Below are 25023 nucleotides of genomic sequence, written 5' to 3' on the forward strand. Positions count from 1 at the left end.
GACGTTAGTTAACAATAATGTATATAATATAATGTATATATAATATTCACTATATTATAATATTACACATTATACTGTAATATATCTAATATATTTCCCTGATGATGAGTGACGTTGAACATTTTCTCATCTGTCTGTTAGCCATCTGGATGTCTTCTTTGGAAAAGTGTCTATTCATGTCTTTTGCCCATTTCTTCACTGGATAATTTGTTTCTTGGGTGTTGAGTTTGATAAGTTCATTATAGGTTTTGGATACTACTCATTTATCTGATATGTCATTTGCAAATATCTTCTCCCATTCTGTTGGTTGCCTTTTAGTTTTGCTGATTGTTTCCTTTGCTGTGCAGAAGATTTTTACCTTGATGAGGTGCCAATAGTTCATTTTTGGAGAAATGTTGACTGAGAAGTTGCTGCGGCCAAAGTCAAAGAAATTTTTCCTGCTTTCTCCTTTAGGATTTTGATGGCTTCCTGTCTTATGTTTAGGTCTTTCATTGGTCTTCCGTTGTTCTTCCATTTTGAGTTTATTTTTGTGTACGGTGTAAGAAAGTGGTCTAGGTTCATTATTTTACATGTTACTGTCCAATCTTCTCAATATTATTTGTTGAAGAGTCTCTTTATTCCATTGGATATTCCTTCCTGCTTTGTAAAAGATTAGTTGGCTATACATTTGTGGGTCCATTTCTGGGTTCTCTATTTTGTTCCATTGATCTATGTGTCTGTTTTCATGCTAATGCCATATTGTCTTGATGATTATAGCTTTGTAGTACAGCTTGAAGTCTGTATGCTCCTGCCTTGGTTTCCTTTTTCAGGATTGCTTTGGCTATTCAGGGTCTTTTCTATTTCCATACAAATTTCAAGACTGTTTGTTGTAGCTCTGTGAAGAATGTTGGTGTTTTGATAGGGATTGTATTGAATATGTACATTGTTTTGGGTAGTATCGACATTTTGGTAATATTTGTTCTTCCAATCCAGGAGTATGGAATGTTTTCCATTTTTTTGAAATTTCTTTCATAAGCTTTCTATAGTTTTCAGTGTATAGATTTTTCACCTCTTTGGTTATGCTGATTCCTAGGTATTTTATAGTTTTTGGTGCAATTGTAAATGGGATTGATTCCTTGATATCTCTTTCTGTTGCTTCATTGTTGGTGTATAGAAATGCAAATGCAACCAATTTCTGTGCATTGATTTTATATCCTGTGACTTTTCTGAATTCATGGATCGGTTTAGCAAATGTTTCGGTGAAATCTTTTGGCTGTTCCACATGGAGTATCATGTCATCTGTGAAGAGTGAAAGTTTGACTTCCTCCTTCCTGATTTGGATGCCCTTAATTTCTTTGTGTTGTCTGATTGCTGAGGCTAGGACTTCCACTATTAAGTTGAATAACAGTGGTGAGAGTGGACATCCTTGATCTTAGGGAGAAGCTCTCAGTTTTTCCTCATTGAGGATGATATTACCAGTGGGTCTTTCATATATGGCTTTTATGATCTTGAGATACGATCCTTATATGCATACTTTCTTGAGAGTTTGAAAAATTTTTTAATGTTTGTTTATTTTTGAGAGACAGAGAGACAGAGATGAGTAGGGGAGGGACAGAGAGAGAAAGATACACAGAATCCAAGGCAGCCTCCAGGCTCTGAGCTGTCAGCACAGAGACCTACGTAGGACTTGAGCCCACAAACCATGAGATCACCACCTAAGCTGAAGTAAGATGCTTAACTGACTGAGCTACCCAGACACCCCTTGTGGGTTTTTATCAACAAAGGATTTTATCAAGAAAGGCAGCATATTGATTGGTCTTGTTTTTTAAATCCATTCTGGGGGTGCCTGGGTGGCTCAGTCTGTTAAGCGTCCAGATTCAGCTCAGGTCATGATCTCACGGTTCATGGGTTCGAGCCCTGCGTCGGGCTCTATGCTGACAGCTAGCTCAGAGCCTGGAACCTACTTCTGATTCTGTGTCTTCCTCTTTCTGACCCTCTCCTGCTCATGCTGCCATTCTCTCTCTCTCTCTCTCTCTCTCAGAAATAAATAAAAACATTTTTAAAAACATTAAAAAAATAAATTCATTCTGATACCCTGTCTTTTGATTGCAGTATTTGGTCCATTTATAGTCAGAGCGATTATTGAAAGATATGAATGTTGGGGCGCCTGGGTGGCTTAGTCGGTTAAGCGTCCGACTTTCGACTTTCGCTTAGGTCATGATCTCGTGGTTCATGGGTTCGAGCCCCGCGTCAGGCTCTGTGCTGACTGCCAGCTCAGAGCCTGGAGCCTATTTCAGAGTCTGTGTCTCCCTCTCTCTCTGACCCTCCCCTGCTCACGCTGTCTCTCTCTCTCTCTCTCCTAGAAATAAATTTAAAAAATTTTTTTAAAAAAGATATGAATGTAGTGCCATTATGTTACCCATAGAGTTGGTGTTTCTAGTGAAAAATGAAGTTCAACAAGATTAAGAGCTGGTTCTTTGAAAGAATAAATAAAACCAGTAAACTCCTAGCCAGACTTCTCAGAGAGAAATGAGAAAAGACCCAAATAGATAAACTCAGAAATGAAAGAGGAGAGATCACAATCAACACCACAGAAATACAGTTTTAAGAGAATACTATGAAAAATTAGTTTTCATCACAAAACTAAAAGGCAACCTACTGAATGGGACAAGATATTTGCAAATAGCATGTATGATAAGGGTTTAATATCCAAAATACATAAAGAACTTATAGAACTCAACAACAAAACTCCAAATAATCCAATTAAAAATGGGCAGAGAACATGAATAGATATTTTCCCAAAGAAGACATATAGATGGCCAGTAGACACATGAAAAGATGCTCTGCATCACTCATCATCAGGAAAATGCAAATTAAAACCACAATACCATTTTACCCCATCAGAATGGCTAAAATCAAAAAGACAAGAAATAAGTATTGACACTGATGTGGAGAAAAAGGAACACTCATGCACTGTTTGTGAGAATGTAAACTGAAATAGCCATGGTGGAAAACAGTATGGAGTTTCCTCAAAAAATTAAAAGAAGAGCTACCAAATAATCCAATAATTTTATCACTCGTTATTTACACAAAGAAAAAATACCAATTTCAAAAAATATATACCCCTATGTTTATTGCAAAGCTATTTACAATAGCTGAGATATAAAAGCCATCCGAGTGTCCATCGATAAATGAATGAATAAAGATATAATATATAATATACATAAGAACACATAATATGTAAAATGGAATATTATCCAACAATAATAAGAATAGAATCTTTAAATTTGGAACATCATAGATAAACCCAAAGGGTATAAGTCTTAGTGAAATAATTAGTCAGAGAAAGACAAATATTATATGACTTCACTCATATGTGGAATTTAAGAAACAAAACAAACAAAGCAAGAGACAAATTGGGGCCCCTGGGTGGCTCAGTCGGTTGAGTGTCCGGCTTCGGCTCAGGTCATGATCTCACAGTTCGTGGGTTTGAGCCCCGCGTCGGGCTCTGTGCTGACAGCTAGCTCAGAGCCTAGAGCCTGTCTTCGGATTCTGTGTCTCTCTCTCTGTCCCTCCCTTACTCATGTTGTCTCTCTCTCTCTCTCTCTCTCTCTCTCAAAAATAAATAAATAACATTAAAAATTTTTTAAATAAAAAAATAAACAAGAGACAAAAAACAGATTCAAGGGGCACCTCGGTGACTCAGTCGGTTAAGCGTCTGACTTTGGCTCAGGTCATGACTCACAGTCTGTGGGTTCAAGCCCCACGTCAGGCTAGCTGACAGCTAGCTCAGAGCGTGGAGCCTGTCTTCGGATTCTGTATCTCCCTCTCTCTGAACCTCCCCTATTCGCGCTGTCTCTCTCTGTCTCTCAAAAATAAACAAACAAATAAATAACAAAAAGCAAAACAGATTCAAATCCAGAGAACAAACTAGTGGCTGACAGAGAAGAGGTAGGTGGGGGGATAAATGAAACAGGTGAAGGGGATTAAGAATATACTTATTGTGATGAACTGACTATATCTATATTATATATATAGATACATATATCTATACTGAATTATATCTATGCTGAATAATGTATAGAATCATTGAGTCACTGTATTATACACTCAAAACTAATATAATACTGTACGTTTGTTATACTTCAGTTAAAAATAAATAAAAATTGGGGGCACTTGAGTGGCTCAATCAGTCAGGTATCTGACTCTTCCTTTCAGGTCAGGTCATGATCTCCCCATTGTGGGATCAAGCCTTATATCAGGCTCTGTGCTAAGTGTAGAGCCTGCTCAAGATTCTCTCACCCTCTCTCTCTCTGCCCCTCCCTGCTCACACATGCTCTCTATGTCAAAATAAATAGACTTTAAAATTTAATTAACTAATTAGTAGGAGGGAACACAGGCAGTAATTTCTTTGACTTCAGCCATAGAAATATTTTTCTAGGTATGTCTACTCAGGCAAGGGAAAGAAAAGCAAAAATAAACAAGGGGGATACATCAAAATAAAAAGCTTTTGTCAACAAAACAAAAAGACAACCTACTGAAAGAAGAAGATATTTGCAAATGATATATTTGATAAGGATTAATATCCAAAATATTAAAAAAATTATATAACTTGTTTATAAAAAATAAACCATCCAACTAAAAAGATAGGTAGAAGACCTGACTAGACATTTTTCCAAAGAAGCCATGTAGATGGCCAGTAGACACATCACTAGTCCTTAGGTAAATGGAAATCAAAACCACAATGAGATATCACCTCACACCTGTCAGAATGGCTAAAATAAAAAAGACAATAAATAACAATTGTTGGCAAAGATGTGGAGAAAATTGGGATAGCCACTGTGGAAAACAGTATGAAGTTTCCTCAAAAAATTAAATAGAGAAATACAAAATCCTCAAAATGGATTAAAGACCTAATTGTGAGACCTTAAACCATAAACTTTCTAGAAGAAAATATAGACAGTAATTTCTTTGACATCAGCTGTAGAGACGTTTTTCTAGATAAGTCTCCTAAAGCAAGGGAAACAAAAGTAGAATTAAACTATTGGGACTACCTCAAAATAAAAAGCTTTTGTACAATGTTGTGATTTCATTCAGCATAATACCCTCAACTTCCATCTATATTGTCACAAATGGCAAGATTTCCTTCTTTTTTGTGCTGAATCATGCTCTATTGCATATGTACAGCATATCTTTATCCAATGATCATTAGACAATTAGGTTGTTTCCATATCTTGGTTATTGTAAGTAATGCTACAATGAACATGAAGGTGTAGATATACTTTCAAGTTAGTGTTTTCATTTTTTCAGATAAATACCCAGAATCAGAATTGTTGGATCATATGGTAGTCCTTTTAATCTTTTGAGGAGTATCCATACTGTTTTACACAGTGGCTACACTAATTATAGTCCCACTAACAATGCACTAGGGATCCCTTTTATTTACATCCTTACCAATACTTCCTATTTCTTGTCTTTCTGATAATAGCCATTCTAACAGGTGTGAGGTGCTATCTGTGGTCTTGATTTATATTTTTCCCAATGACTAATGACATTGAGCACCTATTCATGTACCTATTGGACATCTGTAGGTCTACTTTGGAAAAATGTCTATTCATATCTGCCCATTTATAAATCAGATGGTTTATTTATTTAATTTTTTTGTTATTGAGTTTTAGAAGTTCTTTATACATTTTGTGTATTAACACCTTAACAGATATATAATTTACAAATATTTTCTCCCATCAGTAGTTTGCCTTTTTGTTTTGTTGATGGTAGAAGCATTTCAGTTTAACGTAATCCCATTTTTTAAATTTTTTGCTTTTACTGCCTTTGCTTTTGTTGTCAAATCCAAAACCTCATTGCCAAGACAAGTCAAGGAGGTTACCACTTACATTTTCTTCTAGGAGTTTTATGATTTCAGTTCTTATGTTCAAGTCTTTAATCCCTTTAGTTAATTTGTGTGTGTGATGTAAATTTTACCCTTTTCATTCTTCTGGATGTCATTGTCTAGTTTTCCCAACACTACCTATTCAAAGACTGTCTTTCCCTGTTGTATAGTCTTGGCTCTTTTGTTGCAAATTAATTGACAATATATGCATGAGTTTATTTCTGAGCTCTCTGTTCTGTTCTCTTGATCTATGCATCTGTTTTTATGTCAATATCATACTGTCTTGATTACTATAGCATTTAATACAATTTGAAATCAGGTAGTGTGATGCCTCCAGTTCCCATCTCTTAGCAGTATATTTTGCAAGAGTTTTTAATTTTTATTAAGTCCAATTTTTCAATTTGCCTTTTTCAAAGATGTTTTTTATTTTTAAGTAATCTATATACCCAATGTGAGGCTGGAACTCACAACCTCTAGATCAAGAGTTTCATGCTGTACCAACTGAGCCAGTCAGAGGCCCATATCAAATTTTTTGATGAATGATGCTTTCAGTGTTATATCTAAAACATTTTTACTAAACCTATGGGCACAAATATTTTCTTTTGCTTTTATCCAGAAATTTCACTCATATTATCTTTGACTTTCTAATTTTTTATTTCACTAATTTCTGCTTTAATCTTTATTATTTCCTGTTTGCTGCTTATTTTGGGTCTCATTTGCTCTTCTTTTTCTAGTTTCTTAAGGTGAAAGCAGAAGTTATGCAGGTTCAGGCCCCAAATTTAGAAATGCAAAGCTTAGATTTTGATTTTCTCCTGAGACTAATTCTGCTACTAACAACATTCTGTGTGTGTGTGTGTGTGTGTGTGTGTGTGTGTACCAAGTAATTACACCTCTTGCTCATTTCTACTCTTTATGTTTTTATGTAAAAGGACAGGAAAGATGGATTTCAGAGAAATAAGATCAGTATATGTCTTTTCAAGGATGCTTGATAACACACGGGTCTTATTATTTAGGAATTTTTAGCTTATCATTCATCAGTTGCTGGACATTTGAGTTGTTTCTACTTTTCAACTACTAGAAATAATGCTATGAACATTTGCACAAGCTTTTGTACACATAGCTGTTTTCAATTCTCTCGGTCATATGACTAGGCATGAAATTGCTAGGTCACATGGTAATAGTATGATTAAATGTTTTAGGAACTGCCAGACTGTTTTTCACAGATGCTGCACCATTTTACATTTGCACCAGCAGTATATGAACATTCCAGTTTTTTCATATCCTCAACAACACTTTTTCCTTTTTTAAATTATAGCCATACTAGTAGGTATGATGCAGTGTTTCATTGTGGTTTTAATTTGTATTTCTCTGATGACTAATGACATTGAGCATCTCTTCACATACTTACCAGCTGCTTCTATGTCGTCTGGGGACACTGTATTTCCTAATCAGTAAAATTAGGTCTCTTCTTTGGAACACATTAAGTACTAAAGTGTCTAGTGTTGAAATACCCCTTACAGTAACTTCAGAACCAGTACCACAGTTTTTGCTGAGACTGAAGTCAGAAAAGGCTATATGATTCACATTTTAGTTGGTAGAAAGAAAAAGACCCATTATAAAGAGAATAATTATTATATTAATATTATTATATTACTAATTGTAGGAAGTCCCTTGCAGCTTCCTGCAATTAAATCATGTATTAGTTCAGCAAAAGCCTGTTGTGGGTTAAAGAGTTAATAGAGATAGTTCAGGTTTAGGGAGCTGTCATCAGCACTAGACTGACCAAGGTACGATTGGTGAGCCTTATAGAATCAGCTCCTTAGAAGACAGTGCAATATGCAACCAGAGTAAAAACAGGAAGTTGGATATATTAAGCCAGCTACCCTTGAGAGGAATGCCAACTAGAAAACCAACTTACAATATGTGTGCATCTGTGTGTGTGTGTGTGTGTGTGTGTGTGTGTGTTGTTCATTCATTCATTTATTTGTTCAGACCTGAGTGGGGAAAACTCATTTCTGTGTTTCTCCTTTACTGTTATACTACTACACACTCACAACACTTCTGACACTAGATGTGGGTTTTTACCCACACCAAGCAATTCCATGGTACCAGCTGAGTTTTCTACAATTTAATGCAATTCTGACACTATCTACACAGAGGTAGCATCAGATCCCACAAGTTAAGGGCTTACAAGACTGCCCTACCTTATGCCCCAAGACACCAGCATCAAGTCCAGGTTGTCACCCATGCTTTTGACTGATTAGCTATAAATCAGAGGTCCCTGTAAGCCCTTCCTTGGATGTAATTTGCTAGAGCAGCTCATATAATTTAAGAATACAGTTTGCTTGCTGTTTACCAATAAAGGATACTGATAAACATCCAGATGGAAGAGATGTGTAGACGCCCGAAAAACAAACAACCCAGTGAAGAAATGGGCAGAAGATATGAACAGACACTTCTCCAAAGAGGACATCCAGATGGCCAACAGACACATGAAACGATGCTCAGCATCCCTCCTCATCAGGGAAGTACACATCAAAACCACACTGAGATACCACCTCACGCCAGTCAGAGTGGCTAAAATGAGCAAATCAGAGAACTCTAGATGCTGGCGAGGATGTGGAGAAACGGGCACCCTCTACACTGTTGGTGGGAATGTAAACTGGTACAGCCCCTCTGGAAAACAGTGTGGAGGTTCCTCAGGAAACTAACAATAGAACTCCCCTATGACCCAGCAATAGCACTGCTAGGAATTTACCCAAGGGATACAGAAATGCTGATGCATAGGAGCACGTGTACCGCAGTGTTCATAGCAGCACTCTCCACAATAGCTAAAACCTGGAAAGAGCCTNAGATGTGTAGAGCAAGGTGTGTGGGAAGGGGCCCAGACCTTCCATGCCTTCTCCAGGTACAGTACTCTCCTATCAACCCCACATGTTCACCAAGCTGGAAGCTCCCAAACCCCACTGGAATTTTTATGGGGCTGCATCACATAGACACGATCAATCATTAACTCCATTTCAGCTCCTCCCCTCTCTTTGGAGAATGAGGAGTGGAGCTGAAAATTCCAAGCTCCTTATCATGGCTTAGTCTTTCTGGTGACCAGCCCCATCCAGAAGCCCACCAAGTCATCTCATTAGAACAAAAGACACTGTTATCACTTAGGAAATCCCAAAGGATTTAGGAGCTGTGCTTCAGAAACCAGGAGCAAAGATAGATATATAGATATCTAATATATATATTTTTATTTTACAATACTTCACTCAAAACAGAAGTCAACGAGTGAGGAATTAAATTTCCAAAACAAAATATCATCATAGAGATTTGTAACAATTTTCATCACTTACAAATCTGTGGACTCAAGATTGATGCTATTTTTATGTAAATCTCTCCTTTCTCTTGTCCACTAATTTTATTCCACACACACCCCACTACATAGTTTTTATTGCATCTTTAAAATATCACAAATAAGTCTGAAAAATCCTCCAGCACTTTGCTGTTTCTGGAGCTGGACAACTTTGATCTTATTCATCAGGCTGCTGAATTGTTCCTCTTTCAGAAACATAGATATCATCCAAAATTTTTCTGATATCCTTGTTTTTAACTGTTGTGACTTGGTGAATCAAATCAGCTGAATTTGATACAAGTGCAGTGTCCTCATCTTTAACTCATCTTTAAACTCACCTGCATTTAACTCATCTTTAACTTATCTGCAGTGTCCTCATCTTTAACTCATCTTTCTGGACTCAAGATACTGAACAAGCAAAGCCTGGCCTCACCCAAACCCTGCAGATATATTTCTCACCCAAGAATTTTCAGATTTCTCCTGAATGACAACATTGTTGGGGAAGAGCACATTCATGGATATCATCTTGTAATGCTCAGTATAACACCTTTGGTCATATTCTATATGTGACTTCAGGAGGTGTGAACAGTAGCCAGTTCCTTCTATTTCCCTACCACATGTCAACTCAGAACCTCTTCTTTTTCTTTCCAAGGAGACTGAGTTCTTTTTTTTTTTTTTTAATGTTTATTTATTTTTGAGAGAGTGAGATAGCATGAGCAGGGGATAGCAGAGAGCCCAATGCAAAGCTTGAACTCATGAGCCATGAGATAATCTGAGCTGAAGTCCAACGCTTAACTGACTGAGCCACCCAGGGGCCCGAGGAGACTGAGTTCTACATTGATGTGATTGAAGTCCTTTCACAGGGTTCCTCTGGGGCCCTTCAGAATGACAATGCATTCCTTCAGAATGATGTTGACCTTTTCTGCACTGTCGACAGTCTGACTGCTGAGAATGGTCTTCATTCTAACAGAAGTGGTAAAGGCCACTAATTTTCTTTAACCATAAGATGAAGTCAACCAAAGACTTCCTGCCATTCCCCCCAACCTCAATCAGTAACATCCCAACGCACAGCCAACATCTAAGCCCAAAATACTCCCCAAATTCATCATGAAGTCTGGCTGCAATCTAGTTCTCAAGGCCCTCTGGCTCCAGGCATCACCAGATGGGGTTCTGAGTTCATCCACACCACCACCCCCTTCCTTTTTGTGTCTTATGTCCACTGTACATTTCTATTTCATTTTCTCTAGGACTCTGTGTGCTGCTTCTTTCTATGCTCACTTCCCTGTCCCACCTCCCTCCATTCTTTCACTTACTTCTCTACTATTTCTGATCTCACAGCTTCCATGAGACTTGATCTTTGAAAGTCATCAATGATTTCCCAGTAGCAAAACCCAATGGCTTCTTTTAAATTCAGTTCCCATATTCATCCTCAGACATAACCTTTGTTGCCAGTTTAGTAGTGTCTTTCCAGACTCATTAAAGTGCACTTATAAACTCGTGTGTGTAAAAATGCATGGTGTATTTTATGGCTTTTCTTATAAGCCTCACTGTTGATTAAGCTATAACTACTGCTTTGTAATTTGCTTTTTCACCTAGAAAAATATGTCCCAGAGATTTCACCATGTCACACACTGAGTTTCATCTTACCTTTTTCACTCACTGCATAGTATTCTGTGGTATGTTTCAATAGCATAGTTTGACAATGTTATTCCATATTATTCTTCTACTGATGGATTTAGATTGTTTAAATATTTTCTAATACTTTAAATAATAATGCATTTAACATTATTAATTATGCCACCTTATACACAGGTGAAAAGATGTAATTGAATAACTACAGAGTCGAAAGCTACAGAAAATTTAACTGCTAGATATAGTCAAATTGTCCTTCAAAATGCTATGACAACTTACCTCTCTCTCAAGAGTACCCATTTCCTTGCATTCACTTTAATATTGAACATTATAAATATTTTTGTTGTTGCCAAACTGATGGGAAAAGTCACTTAGTATTTAAATATGCATTTCCTTGATTATGCTGCCTTTGAGCAGGATTTCATATGCTTCATAGCTATTTGATTTTTTCCTTCATAAACTTTCCTGTTTAAATCCTTGGTGTGTTTTTCCATTGAGTTGTCTTTTCTCAATGATTTGTATGAGTATTTTCATATTCTACATATTTATCTGTTGTTAGTAACATATGCTTTAAACATTTTCTTCTGATCTGTACTTCTTTTGTGTTGTTTACAGCATTCTTGGTTGTTCAGATGTTTTTAGTTTACATATAATTAAATCTGCCAGTCTTTTTCCTTAGAGTTTTTGGGTTTTGTGATTTGCTTAATGCCTTTCTAACCCCAGGACTATAAATATATTTTTTGTAATACTTTCATAGTTGAGTTTGGTGTTAATTTATTAATCTAAAATTTGTTAATGTGGATATGATATAAAGTACAAATCTGGCTTATTTTTCTTATTTTTTATTTAAATCCAAGTTAGTTAACATGAAGTGTAATAACAGTTTCAGGAATAGAATTTAGTGATTCATCACATACATGTACATCCCAGTGCTCATCCCAACAAGTGCCCTGCTTAGTACCCATCACCCATCCTCCCACCCACCTCTCCTCCAGCAACCCTCAGTTTGTTCTCTGTATTTAAGCATCTCTTATGGTTTGCCTTCCTCTTTGTTTTTATATTATTTTTTCTTCCCTTCCCCAAGGTAGATTTGTTTTTTTTCTTTTTTTTAATGTTTATTTGTTTTTGAGAGAGAGACAGAGTGCAAGTGGAGGAGGGGCAGAGAGAGAGAGAGAAGCAAGCTCCAGGCTCTGAGCTGTCAGCACAGAGCCCAACATGGGACTCGAACCCACAAACCACAAGATCATGACCTGAGCTGAAGTCAGACACTTAATTTACTAGGCCATCCAAGTGCCCCCATCTGTTGTGTTTCTTAAATTCCACATATTAGTGAAATTATATGGTACTTGTCTTTCTCTGACTTATTTTGCTTAGCATAATACATTCTAGTTTTATCCATATTGTTGTGAATGGCAAGATTTCATTCTTTTAAAAAAAATTTTTTAATAGTTATGTTTGAGAGAGAGCATGTGTGCAAGCAGAGAAGAGGCAGAGAGAGACACACAGAATCCAAAGTAGGCTCCAGGCTCCAAACTGTTATCACAGAGCCTGACACAGGGCTCAAACTGAGGAACCATGAGATCCTGACCTGAGCCAAAATCAGAGGCTGGATTAACCAACAGAGCCACCCAGGCACCCCAAGATTTCATTCTTTTTGATCGCTAAGTAATATTCTGTGTGTGTGTGTGTGTGTGTGTGTGTGTGTGTGTGTGTGTGAGAGAGAGAGAGAGAGAGAGAGAATCTTTTTTTTTCTTAATTCATTTTCAAGTTAATTAACATACAGTGTAATCTTGGCTTCAGGAATAGAACCCAGTGACTTATCTCTTACATATGACACCCTGTGTTCATCCCAAAAAGTGCCCTCCTTAATGCCTATCACCCATTTAACCCAGTCCCCCACCACTGCCTCTAACAACCTTCAGTTTGTTCACTGTATTTAAGAGTCTATTGTGGTTTGCGTCCCTCTCTGTTTCTCTTATTTTTCCTTCCTTTCCCTATATTCATTTGTTGAGTTTCCCAAATTCCACATATGAGTGAAATCATATGATATCTGTCTTTCTCTGACTGACTTATTTCGCTTAGCATAATAGTCTCCAGTTCCACCCATGTTGTTGCAGATGGCAAGATTATATTCTTTTTCATCACTTAGTAGTATTCGTGTGTTTGTGTGTGTGTGTGTGTGTGTGTGTGTGTGTGTGTGTGTGTACACCACATCTTCTTAATCCATTCATCAATCGATGGACATTTGGGCTCTTTCCATAATTGGGCTATTATTGATAGTGTTGTTATAAACTTTGGGGTGCATGTGCCCTTTGAATCAGCATTTTTGTATCCTTTGTATATATACCTAGTAGTGCAATTGCTAGTCATAGAGTAGCTCTATTTTTAATTTTTGAGGCAACTCCATATTGTTCTCCAGAGTGGCTAGACCAGTTTGCATTCCCATCAACAGTGAATACAGATTCTTCCTTCTCCACATCGTTACCAATATCTGTTGTTTCTTGAATTGTTCATTTTAGCCATTCTGACAGGTGTGAGGGGTGTCTCATTGCGGTTTTGATTCATATTGCCCTGATAATGAGTGATATTGAACATCTTTTTCATGTGCCTGTTAGCCATCTGGATGTCTTCTTTGGAAAAGTGTCTGTTCATGTATTTTGTCATTTCTTCACTGGATTACTTGTTTTTAGGTGTTCAGTTTCATAAGTTCTTTATAGATTTTGGATGCTAATCCTTTATTTAATATGTCATTTGCAAATATCTTATCCCATTCCATCAGTTGCCTTTTAATTTTGTTGATTGTTTACTGTGCTTTTTACCTTGATGAGGTCCCAATAGTTCATTTCTGCTTTTGTTTCCCTTGCCTCTGGAGACATGTCTAGTAAGAAGTTGCTGCAGCTGAAGTCAAAGAGGTTTTTTGCCTTTTTCTCCTCTAGGATTTTGATGGTTTCCTAGCTCACATTTACATCTTTCATCTAGTTTTAATTTATTTTTGTGCATGGTGCAAGAAAGTGGTTGAGTTTCATTCTTCTGCATGTCACCGTCTAGATTTCCCAATACCATTTGCTGAAGAGACTGCTTTTTTTCCCCCATCGGATACTTTTTCTTGCTTTGTTGAAGATTAGTTGGCCACACATTTGTGGGTCCATTTCTGAATTAGCTATTCTGTTCCATTGATCTATGTGCCTGTTCTTGTGCCAGTACCATACTGTCTTGATAATTACAGCTTTGTAATAGCTTGAAGCCTGGGATTGTGATGCTTTGGTTTTCTTTTTCAACATTACTTTGGCTATTCAGGGTCTTCTCTTGTTCCATACAAATTTTAGACTTGCTTGTTTTAGCTCTGTGAAGAATACTGGTGTTACTTTGACAGGGATTGCATTCAGTATGTAGATCGCTTTGGATAGCTATGACAGAACATGTTAGATGCTCAGCATGCCATTTCGTCTTCTTCCTGGGCATACAGCAATCTACCTTTCTAAGCCTTTGTAGTGAAGTGTGGCCATGTGACTAAGCTCCCGGGAACAAATGTGGACAGAGATATGTACCCCACTTAGGTCTGGCCCAGGAAAACTTCCCACACTCATTCTTGATTTTCTTCCCCATCCTGGCTGAGGCAGTTAAGCATGCTTGCTTGAAATCCTATGTTTCAAAAAGAGAAATTTCCTAAGATGGGAGAAATCTTGATCCTTGAATCACTGCTTGGAGGAAGGACACCTCCAATTAGGAACACCCATTGTTGACTTTAAATGAGAGAGATATAATCTTTTACGTTGTTAAACACTGAAGTTACAGCAGCAAGTGTGCCTTAACAAAGAGCCAATTTTTTTTGCATTATTTCCTGAAAATTTTGTCCCTTCACTACTGAACTGAGATGCTTTTACTTCACCATAGAATAGGGTTGCAGTTAAGAGCACAGCCATGGTGGTGGTGCCAGGGTGGCTCAGGTGGTTGAGTGTCTGACTGAATTTCAGCTCAGGTCATGATCCCAGGGTTGTGGGATCAAGCCCCACATTGGGCTCAACACTGGCCATGGAGCCTGCTTAAGATTCTCTCTCTGTCTCTCTCTCTCTCTGTCTCTGTCTCTCTCTCTCTCTCAGCATCTGGGTGGCTCATTCAGTTAAGCAGCTGACTTTGGCTCAGGTCATGATCACACGGTTTGTGGGTTTAAGCCCTGCGTCAGGCTCTGTGGGGACAGCTCAGAGCCTGGAGCCTGCTTCAGATTCTGTGTCTCCTTCTCTTACTGCCCTTCCCCTGCTCATGCTCTGACTCTCAAAAATAAATAAACGTTAAAAAAAAAAAAAGATTCTCTCTCTGTCTCCCTCTGCCCCCTCTACCACTTGTACTCTCTCTCTCTAAAATTAAAAAAAAAAAAGAGTTAAAAAAAAAAAAAGAGCATGACCATGGCCTTATTTTCTGAACATGGGCCTTGTATGTAATTTTAGTTTCCCCACAAGTAATTTAGAGTCAAAGAGAGTATGGTATGTAGTGAGTTCTCAATAAATGTTAGTCGTTCTTGATATTATAATTGATATATGCTAAATCCTATTAAGCATGTGTCTATTTTATTCCATGATATATTTGTCTATTCCCTGTTTGTTTATTGTGTCCTATGTCTTTCTTGGGGGTTAAATTTTCATTTTCATTTTTCTGGACTTAGTGCTACCAATAGACCTGGGCTTCTGCCATGGTACCCAAGGCTAAAGGGCCCAGCCGTGGTCCTTGGCTGGTGAAGAGTATGTGAAGTGTGTGAAGAGCCCATAAGGACTACCCAGAGCCCATGTCCACACCCTCAAGATCATGTTCTGAGTACTTGAGATTTCAGAATTTCCTGCCCACATGACCCCAAGGCTACTTCCAGGGCCTGTGCAGGCCTCTTCTGGACCTTACCTCCTATGTGTAGATCACACTTCTAACTATACCTGAGGGCTAGTGAGGAGGAGTCTGCTTGAGGCAGGTGGGAAGGAACTTGGACTTGCAGGCTACGATTCTGCATACGTGGTGTGCTTTCCCCTTGCAGAAAAAGATGGAGCTGGTGGTAGAAACAAAGAAAGGGAAATGTCACTATTTGGAAGTCTTCATTTGTACTCCTGCCTGGCCTCTACAAAGGTTAAGGAGTGCAGTGCAGTAGGAAATCACACCCTGGCACTGTGTGAGAGGGTACTGCAAAGTTACATGGCTTAATGTGTGAATCAGGAAAGGATGAAGAATCAGGCCGTTAGTGTCCTCATACTCTGAGTGTGTAAGTGCCCTCCTGTGGTACCCTGGTGGTTAGCTCCAGTACCTCACATTGAAAAATGCTTATGGAAATGTTTTCTAGTGCACAGTTGCAACTTCACACCTACACAGCCCCTGATATGTGACTTAAATCCAAAAAGAACTTTAGTAACAAAATTTTGTGTAAATATAATGGTCCTATAAATTTGGAGCTTGTGTAAACCACATAGAAAAGATAGCCTCAGGGGCGCCTGGGTGGCTCAGTTGGTTAAGCATCCGACTTTGGCTCCAGTCATGATCTAGCAGTTTATGAGTACAAGCCCTGCGCTGGATTCTGTGCTGACAGCTCAGAGCCTTGAACCTGCTTCAGATTCTGTGTCTTCCCTTCTCTCTGCCTCTGCCCCTGCCCCACTCACACTCTGTCTCTCTCTTTCTCAAAAATAAATAAACATTTAAAATAATTTTTTAAAAAAAGATAACCTAATGGGAGCACAGTAAAATTCTTCTTGGCTGACTGTATAACTTGAGCAACCAGGTATAAATCATTGTTAGCAGCCTAATAACACTGGAGATAGCCCAATAAGCCTTCTCAATGTGATTGCCGTATGTGCGGCAATATGGAAAGGAGGGATCCAGAATTCTCACACGACAAGGTTTAAGAGGGGCAGTCCTACTGGAAGACAGGGCCAAGAGACTTACCTTGACACTATCTCTCACAGCAAGCATGATGTTTTTATTTAATGTATGTTACATATCAATACAAAATAGTAAACATTTTTATAAAATTTGCACAAAATTGAGGCAGTTTCAATGATTCATACAAATAGATTTTACTATTATTACTTATCCCTGGAATTGTTTTTGTTGACACAGGTGGTGATCTGGTGGAGCTAAGCCATCTTCTAAACACTCCTCAAGACCCTCGCCATCAACAAGCATAGGAGACTGGGAAGTTTTTACACCACTGCATCGTATTGAAAATGACTGACTTCCTGTGAGGTACTCATATTAACTGTCTTATGCTCCACAAAAGACATGTTTCATTATTCTATACTCACAATGATTAATTATTAGCTTGATTTGGAATCAAGTTTAAAACGGCATGTGGCTGGCTATGCACTGTAAATAATATAATTTGGCAAGGTGCCTAGCTGGCTCGTTCTGTAAAGCATGTGACTCCTGAGCTTGGGGTCATGAATTCAAGCCCCACATTGGGGTAGAGATTATGTAGAAGAATAAAATCTTAAACAAATTATATAATTTGGCTTATTAGAATAAAATCCAAAATAGACTAAAATAAAGCAGTTTAAGCGGGCAGCTGATTAATAATACCTTCACAAGTACTTAAATCTTATAAGAGGTCATTACCCTTCGATCTGTAGGCATGTTGGGGGCCACAGCTGTGAGCTTCTGCCAAAGGTAGTTAGTACAATTTGTTCTATAGACAGAAACTTAAGGCTGCAGCATTTCATTTTAATTATTGTCACTAAACTAAGTGAAATAAGGATAAATACGTCTTTAGTTTAATTTCTATTCCTCCTTACTTCTGGTGTCAGAGATTAATTTTGAAGAATGGTGTGAGTACAGTTTTTGTTATATTCTCTCTTTTCTCTCTCTCTCTCTCTCTTTTTTAAAATATTTATTTATTTTTGAGAGAGACAGAGTGTTAGTGGGGGAGGGGCAGAGAGAAAGGGAGACACAGGATCCGAAACAAGCTCCAGGCTCTGAGCTGTCAGCACAGAGTCTGAGCTGTCAGCACAGAGCCTGACGTGGGGCTCAAACCCACGGACTGTGAGTCATGACCTGAACTGAAGTCAATGCCACCCAGGCGCCCGTGGGTTATTCTAATTTTTTAACAATGTATTTATTTAAATTCAAGTTAGTTAAAGTACAGTGTAGTATTGGTTTCAAGAGTAGAACCCAGTGATTCATCACTTACATATAACTCCTCAACAAGTGCTCTCTTTAATGCCCATCACCCATTTAGCCCATCCCCGCACCCATCTCCCTTCCAGCAATCCTAAATTCATTCCGTTTTTAAGAGTCTCTTATGGTTTCCCTCCCACATGCTCTATGGACCAAGCCAGTCAGGCACCACAAATTGGTGAAATTTGAATAAGAACTTTAATTTAGTTACTAGTATTGTACTAATGTTAATTTTCTGGTTTTAATCATTGCCTGTGGTTATACATTAGAAGAAGCTGAGTGAGGAGTATATGAAAACTCTCTGTGCTGTTTTTGCAACTTTCCTATAAATCCCAAATGAGTTCTGAATAAAAAGCATTACAGAAGAGCATATATGGGGCCCCTGGGTGGCTCAGTCAGTTAAGCATCTGACTTCAGCTCAAGTCACGATCTTCTGGTTCCTCAGTTTGAGGAACTCTTTCTCTGTCCCTCCCCTGCTTGCTTTCTGTCTCTGTCTCTCAAAATAAAGACATAGAAAAAAATTTTTTTAATTAGAATAACCCAGAGAAAAACATTTTTAGGGTCAACTGGGTGGCTCAGTCAGTCGAACGCAGACACCGGCTCAGGTTATGATCTCCTGGTTCATGAATTCAAGCCCTGCATCAGGCTCACTGCTGTCAGCCTGTCAGGCAGAGCCTGCTTCAGATCCTCTGTCTGCCTCTCTCTCTGCCCCTCCTCCAGTCATGCTCTCTCTCTCAAAAAATAAATAAAACACAAAAAATCTTTTAAGAGAAGTATTATTTAATTCCTATATTCCTGAGTGTTTTTATAATGTATAGGTATTGATTTATTCCAAAGCTTTCTCAGCTTCTATACAGACATAATATGATCTCTTTCTTTGATTTATTATTATGGTATGATATTCATTGATTTCTGAATATTAAACCAGATTTACATTTCCAGAATAAATCCCACTTGGTCCTGATGTTTTATTTTCCTAATGTGGCATTGAAATCTTTTTGCTAATATTTTATTTAAAATTTTTGTATCAATATTCATGAATGACATTGGTCAATAGTTTTCTTTGTACTTTATCTAGTTTAGGTGTCAATATTAAATTTATTCAATAAAAGAAGTTAGGGGAGTGCCTGGGTGGCTCAGTTGGTGAAGCATCTGACTTCAGCTCAGGTCATGATCTCATGGTTTGAGTTCAAGCCCCACGTTGGGCTCTGTGCTGACAGCTCCAAGCTTGGAGCCTGCTTCCGATTCTGTGTCTCCCTCTCTTTCTGTCCCTCCTTGCTCACTTTCTCTCTCAAAAATAAATAACATTAAAAAATTAATAAAAGAAATTAGGAAGTTTCCTTCCTTCTTAATGCCTAATATTAATGGTTTGGTAGAATTTTCCTGTGAAATCATTTGGGCCTGGTACTTTTTCTCAAGGTAGTTCCTTAATAATTTCCTGTCTCTTCTATGGAAATCAGACTTTTTAAATTTTCTAACTCTCAGAGTTCAATTTTGCCAATCTGAATTTCCTCAGGAAATTATCAATGCCTTTATTATCTGTATAGAAGTCTTGTATGATTTCAAATTTTTTCTTGCCTCGAAGGTTGTTTTCTCCTTATTGATATTGATTTAAAGTGTGTTTTAAGAGAAACTCAATATGATGAGTGAAGGAATGAAAAGATACTTTTTTCTTCTTCTCGGTGAATTGTTTTAGTTTTATTTATTTATTTTGAGAGAGAAGGAGCAGGCATGTGTCGGGGAGAGGGGCAGAGGGAGAGAGAGAGAATCTTAAACAGTCTCCATGCTCAGCACAGAGCCCTATACAGGGTTCCAATTCACCAACCATGAGATGATGACCTGAGGCAAAATCAAGAGTCAGGGGCTTAACTGACTGAGCCACTCAGGCACCCTTCTTCTTGGAGAACTTCTATATTACATTTCTTCTCTAGTAGAAGCATTCATATGATTTTTTTAAAAAGCAATATGAACAGAAGAATAAAGCCCAAAAGGATGCACACACACACACACACACACACACACACACGGATGGCCTCTAACTGATAAGAGGTCTATGGTTCATTTAGTCTCCTTTGATATGAATTAATAAAAAAGTCAAGATATTTTTTGACATTTGAACCAGCCAATTCTTTTAAAAATTACATTTGTATATGAGGCATATTTTGGAGATGATAACATTATTAGTTAGATGAGCAAATTTTTAAGCTGCATGCTGTCCCCCATCCCTCCAACTAAACAGAAAGCCTCTCTGCAGCTCTAGTGCAGTCCCTTGGTTATACCGCATGCTCAAAAGTTGATGACTGATTATTACTTTGGCAGTATTGTAACACATCATGTTTTCGTGATGTTTTTCAGGTATTCAAACCACTTCTAAGTATTTTCTTACTTGACTCTCACAATACCAAGTTAGGTACTCTTGGCAGGGTATCTGTATATTACAGTTGAAGAAAAAAAATCTCAAAGAGATTAAGTGGCGTTTCTAAGGCCATCTGGCTGACAAGGGATGGGGTGAGATCTGGCACTAAATCTACTCTTTCTTTTTACGCTACGGTGCTTCAGCAGCCCAACTTCTCCTAGGACATGTTTTCATTGCATGCCTCATCAGACTGTCTGCTAAATGATACTATCAATAGCAGAGATGTTATATAGGCAAAACAATTTAGATATTGCACTTTTAAATGCTCACTCAGGCTTAACAGGCTAATTACAATAATGACTTAGGAAACCCAGCCATTTAAAAAACTTACTATAATGGCGAAATCATCTGTGATGCTAAGCAAAAGAATCAAGTCCACTGTATTGCTTAGCATTTCTATTTAGCTGTGAGTAGAGTTTTTAGATATTCCACTCCCATTCATTCAACAAATATTTACTGAGTGCCAAGTACATGCCAATCACTTTTTCAGCACTGAGAACACAGCAATAGACAAAACAAAGTCTGTGTTCTCAGAGCTTACACTCTAGTGGAGGGAGACAGATAACAAACAAATGAATATACACTTGCACAAACTGTGGAGAAAGAAATGGAACTTTAAATGGGCTGGTTAGAGAATGTTTTTCTGATAAGAAGACATCTGACCAGGGACATAAAAGAGTTTAGGAAGTAAGCCATCTAAGCAGATGGAATAAAGGTAGAAAGGGCAGGAGGGAAAATTCTGTCACTCTGAAAAGTGTAGAAGAAAAATTGACTCATCTCTAAATCATCCATAGAGAGCCACCAAACCTATGCTTTTCCCCAAGATTAGAGAATTAGTGTGACTAGTGTCTTGTATCTATGTGATTGTTTTTATTTAAAAATAACATTCCTGGGGCACCCAGGTGGCTCAGTCAGTTAAGTGTCTGACTTCAGCTCAGGCCATGATCTCACAGTTCATGAGTTTGAGCCCTGCATTGGAGCTGACAGCACAGTGCCTGGAGCCTGCTTCAGATTCTGTGTCTCCTCTCTCTCTGTTCCTCCTCCATTCACATTTTGTCTGTCTGTCTCTCTCTCAAAAATAAACATTAAAAATAAATAAAAAGATAAAATTTATATTAAGTAGTAAAAACTTAGTTTGCCTCTGTCACCTAAACAATATCAAATATTGTTTTAAACATTTTTATTATTTTTAAGTGATCTTTACATCCAAGATGGGGCTTGAACTCCCAACTCCAAGATCAAGAGTCACATGCCTTACCAACTGAGCCAGCCAGGAGCCCCCAGTACCAAATATTTTTTAAAAGAAAATACTGAATATTTCATTTCTTCATTTATTTTTACTTTCATATATTTACCATGTAGACATTGTCCATAGTTTTTTATACATATTAATTTAATTTTTACCTAAAGGACTAAAGCTACATGGCTTGGGGAACTTGAAAGATTCAGTTGACCAGGGAAATCAGAGGAGATGCACTTTTAGCCGGGTATTTGATGAGCTTAACTGTACTTTCTGTTATAGAAACCACACTTCTTGCTCAGAAGGTTTATTTACCTTCCTCCTATATTTTTCTCTACGCTAGGGAAATATCCAGGATATTTAATGTATTTGTGTTACTGATCCCAGTCTAATGACCTCCAAGCCCAAAACTCAGCGACTTAAAACAGCAGCCATGGTACTTATTACCTTATGATTCTATGGGTTGACTGAACTCAACTGGGCAGTTCTTCTGGTCCTGCTCCATGTTTCTTGGGCAGCTGCATCACATGGTAGGGGAGGTTATAATTATCTGGAAGCTTGTCAGCGATGTGGGGAATGACTGAGTCTTTCTCCTTCCCCCAAATAGTTTTGGGCTTCCCTCTATGTGGGTTTTCCACATGGCTGTTTGGGCTTCCTCACAGGATGACAGCTAGATTCCAAGAAGGAAAATAGAAGCTGCCGTTCCTTTTAAAGGCTAGGCCCAGAACTGACACAGCATTATTTCCATTTCATCCTATTAAGTTAACAGAGTCACAGTCAGTCCAGATTCAAGAGTAGCATGGAAGTAGATGGATCTCAATAGATCCATCTTGGGAGACCAGTTACAGCATCTTCTCATCCTGCAGCATTGTTAAGTGTGTTTACTTTAGTTACATAACCAAATAGAAAGTCTATGACACATGCTGATAAAAAGTGTTATGAAAACACAGAAAAAGAAATGAAGGAGATTTCAAGCTAATCTTGAATAATGAACGGTCTCCCTGGGTGGCTCAGGTAGGGCAAGTTAGGCAGAGAAAATAGCATGTGTGAGATTGCTGAGGCATGAAGGAGTCAGTGGTGTTTGGGGAGCACAGGACTTTAGGAGCATCTGAGGGGGTGGTGGAGATGGCGGAAAAACCTAAAGAGGAAAGCTGGTGTTTGATCAAGAAAGTGTAGGTTTCAAAGACATTCCTGTCAAGGCAGGACAATCTAAGGGACTAGAGATCACCTCTGTTAGCTGAGAGAAAAGCCAGATCCTCCTTTGGGTAAAGTTAATTCCTCAGCACACACCATCCTACCTGTATTTTGGAACACATATCAAGAGTATAAGCTTTAGTTTGCCTGAGTTGGCCTGCCCCATGTAGTTGCCATGATGCTAATTTTGAAAAACTGTTTATTTGTTTATTTATTTTGAAAGAGACAGAGAGACAGAAGAACAACCCCCACTGACAGTGTGGAGCCTGATGTGGCGCTCGATCTCACCAACTGTGAGATCATGACCTGAGCTGAAAACAAGAGTTGGATGCCCACCCAGGTGGCTCATTCTCTTTTTCTAGGCACATAGTGGGATTGTGCTTGTTTAACCTCTTTGAAGATAGGTATGGCCTTGTGACTTGCTTTAGTTGAAGAAGTGTAAGTAAAGTGATGAGCAAGCAGAAGGTTTAGAAGTAAATGAGAGGTTTTGCTTGCTTCAGCAGCACATATACTAAAATTGGAATGATACAGAGAAGATTAGCATGATTCCTGCACAAGGATGACATATACATTTTTGAAGTGTTTCATATTTTTAAGAACTTATAAAACTCAACACCCAAAAAGCAAATAATCCAATTTAAAAATGGATAGAGGATATGAACAGACATTTCTGCAAAGAAGACATCCAGATGGCTAACAGGCACAAGAAACAATGCGCAACATCACTCATCATCAGGGAAACGCAAATCAAAACTACAATGAGGTATCCCCTCACACCTGTCAGAATGACTAAAATCAAGAACACAAGAAACAACAGGTGTTGGCAAGGATGGGGAGAAAAACGAACCCTTAGGAACTGTTGGTGGGAATGCAAACTAGTGCAGCCACTGTGGAAAACAGTATGGAGGTTCCTCCAAAAATTAAAAATAGAACTACCTTACAATCCAGCAATTGCACTACTGTGTATTTACCAAAGACAGGAACACTAATTCAAAGGGATACATGCACACCTAAGTCTATAGCAGCATTATTTACAATAGCTAAGGAAAGGAAATAGTCAAAGTGTCCATCAACTGATGAATGGATAAAGATGTGATAGATAGACAGACAGATAGATAGATAGATAGATAGATAGAATGGATATATATAATAGAATGAATAAAGATGTGAGAGAGATATATAGAATGATACATATATTATATAGAATGATATAGATATATAGCTATATTATATAGAATGAATACATATATAGAATGGATATATATAAACATGTGAGATATTTATATGTAAATATATAATGGAATTATATAACATATATTATTTTTATATATTATTATTTATATATTATGTATTATATGCTATTTATATACTATATAATGTTATAACATACTGCAATTATATTATAATATATAGCTTATACAATATATTATATGTTATATATAATATATAACATAAATACATATATAAGATAACATAATACAACATAAATAATAAATATATATAATGGAATCTATTCAGCCATAAAAAGGAATGAAATCGTGTCATTTGCAACAACATGGATGGATCTAGAGAGTATAATGCTAAGCAAAATAAGTCAGTCAGAGAAAGACAAATATCATATGATTTCACACATATGTGGAGTTTAAGACACAAAACAAACAAGCAAAGAGGAAAAAATGAGAGCAAAAGCAAGAAAAAACCTCTTAACTATAAAGAATAATCTGATGGTCATCAGAGGAAAGGGCATGGGGATATCGGTTAAAGAGGTGTTGGGGATTGGGGCACCTGAGTGGCTCAAGTCAGTTAAGCTTCCAACTTTTGATTTCAGCTCAGGTCATGGTCTCAAAGTTTGTGAGCTCGAGCCCCAAACTGGGCTCTGCACTGACAATGTGGACCCTGCTTGGGATTCTCTCTCTCTCTCTCTCTCTCTCTCTCTCTCCCCCTCTGTTCCTCTTCCCTGCTCTCACTCCCTCTTTCTCTCTCTCTCAATAAATAAATAAAATAAACTTAGAAAAAGAGAGGTGATAGGGATTAAGGACAGCACTTGTCAATGGGCACGGGAGGATGTACGCAGTTGTTGAATTACTATATTGTACACCTGAAACTAACATAACACTGTATGTCAACTAAGAGTAATTAAAATAAAAAATTTTAAGAAGTTCTAAAAAGAAGTCAGTGAGAGA

At 37.8% G+C, this 25023-nt stretch overlaps 1 non-coding gene across 1 annotated transcript; it reads left to right on the forward strand.

Moving 5' to 3' along the window:
* The first annotated feature begins 23331 nt into the window (after positions 1–23331).
* Positions 23332–23434, forward strand: LOC144219559 (U6 spliceosomal RNA). The gene has a single exon (XR_013331450.1). It is a non-coding gene; the product is annotated as a U6 spliceosomal RNA (small nuclear RNA).
* The last annotated feature ends 1589 nt before the right edge of the window (positions 23435–25023 follow it).

This window comes from Crocuta crocuta, unplaced genomic scaffold, assembly GCF_008692635.1.
Source record: "Crocuta crocuta isolate KB4526 unplaced genomic scaffold, BGI_CrCroc_1.0 scaffold99, whole genome shotgun sequence".
Classification (NCBI taxonomy): domain Eukaryota; kingdom Metazoa; phylum Chordata; class Mammalia; order Carnivora; family Hyaenidae; genus Crocuta; species Crocuta crocuta.